This window comes from Triticum dicoccoides, unplaced genomic scaffold (genome assembly GCF_002162155.2).
Source record: "Triticum dicoccoides isolate Atlit2015 ecotype Zavitan unplaced genomic scaffold, WEW_v2.0 scaffold3843, whole genome shotgun sequence".
Lineage (NCBI taxonomy): Eukaryota > Viridiplantae > Streptophyta > Magnoliopsida > Poales > Poaceae > Triticum > Triticum dicoccoides.
In genome coordinates this window covers 124,485-127,608 of record NW_021268140.1, presented here as the reverse complement: position 1 = coordinate 127,608, position 3,124 = coordinate 124,485, and positions in this window count along the sequence as shown.

Below are 3,124 nucleotides of genomic sequence, written 5' to 3'. Positions count from 1 at the left end.
CCGCGAAACCCAAGGGAAAAAGAGGCTAGGTGGCGAATGGTGAAACCAATGTTGGGCATTGCTGGAAGAGCTTTACTTAAGGCGAACTGTCAAGGGGTTCCCATAATAGCCCAACCGCGTAAGGAACGCAAAATCCGGGAACATAACACCGATATGACGGAAACTAGGGCGGCAAGAGTGGAACAAAACACCAGGCATAGGGCCGAGCCTTCCACCATTTACCAAGTATATAGATGCATTAATTAAATAAGATATATTGTGATATCCCAACAAGTAAACATGTTCCAACAAGGAACAACATCTCCGTGTTCCAACAAGGAACAAACTTCAATCTTCACCTGCAACTAACAACGCTATAAGAGGGGCTGAGCAAAGCGGTAACATAGCCAATCAACGGTTTGCTAGGACATGGTGGGTTAGAGGTTTGACATGGCAATTTGGGAGGCTGACAAGCAAATGGTAGGCATCGTAGCATTGGCATAGCAAAAGAGCGAGCAAACTAGCATAGCAAAGATAGTAGTGATTTCGAGGGTATGATCATCTTGCCTGAAATCCCGCAAGGAAGAAGAACGAATCCAAGAAGAAGACAAACGGCCGTAGACGAACGAATCCTCACAACTCCGGAACGAAACCGAAGCTAACGTGAGAAGCAATCCGGAAAGGAACAAACAACATAGTAAACCAACAAGCACAAACAAGTCATGATGCACAAACAAGTATGATGCATGTCCGGTTTAATGAGGCATGGCATGGCAAAGTGCAACAAACAATACTACAAGTTAAGTGGAGCTCAATATGCAACGAGGTGCATGTTGACGAAACACCACATCAATTATTTAGTTATCTCTCGTTATGTACCCGACAATATTAAGTGTTGTTAAACATGGCAAGAGGGTGAAGCAAAAGAAAACTACCTATCTAGGCAAGTTTAAATGAGGCCGGAAACAACAAACAACAATTCCGGAAAATCCCCATGTTATTTAGCAGTTTAATGCCAACACAATATTAAACATTTTAATTGTTGTTATCATGATGCGGATGACATATACAAGTATGCAATTTTTATGAAAATGTTGACATGAGCATGATAAGAAGCATTAGTCGCCATGGCGGAAGGAAAAAGGTGCCACGGCGGCGAAACAAAAATGGTGCCACGGCAACATATCCGAAAATGATGCCACGGCAACATATCGGTTCCGGTAGCTTACGGAGATACCGGTACAAAAGGAAGTGAGCGTGAGCGAGTCATGCAAGATGGTGGGGTGCTCCCGGCTACCGGGTTCCCACGGGATTGTGGCCTGGAAACGAGGAGGAACTTGCAATGACAATTCGGACATGGTGCAAACACGGGCATCTCATACAACGTGCATTCGGTCCACGACGGTCGTTTCGGGTTATACCTTCGTAGCGTTCAAACGAGACGGTTCGCATTCGGAGCGGTGTAGAGGAAGTAGGCGTTCACGGGACGTCGTCGGAAGTAGTTGTACACGGCGTCGGTAGAGGAAGTAGTTGTTCACGTGGCGACGGTAGTGGAAGTAGTTGTTCTCGCGATGGTAGTGGTTCGAGGTCTTGGCGGGTCATCATGTAGCCGAACTTGGCATATCCGAATGGGTACTTGACGAAATCCACATCGAATGTAGTCGTGCACGTCGTAGTCGGACTTGACAAAAATCACACCGGCTGTAGTCGAAGTACTTGGCGTGCATCCACTGTTGACCAACAGTGTACAGGAGGCAGCAAGGCATGGCCGACTTGGTGTGCAACCAAAGATGGACTCCGGGCGTCTGGGTTGACTTGGCCACGACAAAGGCAGCAAGGCCAACGGGGCAGCCAGCTCATCTTGGAGGGGAGCCCTATCGGACAGAGCAGCTCGAGGACATCGGCGGCTCACGAGGCACCAACAGCAGCAGGACGAGGCATGAAAAAATGACAGCACGGCAACCATGAAGGAGGCGCACGTGGTCGTGGTGGCTCGGGCAGAAGGCCACGGAGGAGCGACGGGGATGCAGACTAGGCAGGAGGCGGCGGAGACATGGCCATCGATGCGCGACCGTTTGGAGGTGGGGCGCCACGTAGCTGCGGCTGCTCCCAGCCGAAGCTCGGGCCTCCATGCCGTCGAGACGCGGCACAGGGAGATGGAAGGATGGATGGGCGCGACGGAGGGCAGCAGTCCGGCGACGGAGCAGAGGCAAAGCAGGGTCGAGGCAGGGGTGATGCGGAGGAGCTCGGCGTCCAGGGCGGCATCCATGGCGGGGCGGCACTGAGTCGAGGCGCTCGGGCTGCAGGAGGCGAACGGCGGAGGGAGGCGATGGCGACGCGGGGGAGAAGGAAGGGCGAGGTGGAGGCACACAGGAGGGGAAGGAGGAGATCGAGGAGAGGGCCTCCTCTGGCGGCGCGAGGGATGAGAGGGAGAGGGGATCGGCCGATGGGTGTGCGTGGGTGGCAGCAGAGGGGAACGAGGAGAGGAAGATGGCGGCGTGAGGGAGGAGATCGAGAGAGATCGAGAGGACGAGGGAGTCGGGCTAGCGGGGCTAGGGTTCGGTCGGTAGGGCGCCGGCTGGGCCTTAGAGGCCGGCGGCTGGGCCTGGGAGGTCCAAGAGGCCCAGGCTGTTGGGCTCCTTCTCTCTATCTCTTTAGCAGAAAAAAAATAGAGAGCATTCAAAAGAATTAAAAGAAAAGGCCAAGAACAAGAAAAAATGGTGGGACATATTTGTAAGGCTTTACGGAATATTTCCAACCCAACAAAAATGGTTCCAACAAAATAGGAGAAGTTAAATATAAAATTATTTAACTTGCACCGAAGGAGTTTGAATGGAGTCTAGACTTTAGGAGTAGCCAAAATGTTGAGATTTTTGGTGGAGCTTCGGAAGATGATGAAAGAATAAATGGCAAAGTTGGAGACCAAGAATTAAGATAATAAAGGCATTGGGATATTTTGCAAGTGTGTTAAGGTGATTTCCGAAACAATGGAATATTTAATATAGCTCCCTAATATTGGAGGATATGTTATAAAGAGAAGTCACCATGTGAGTCCCTCGATTTAAATGGATCGAAAAATCCATACAATTTATTTAGTTGAGGTTTTAAAAATTAATGATATGATGGCATGATGACATGATGCAAT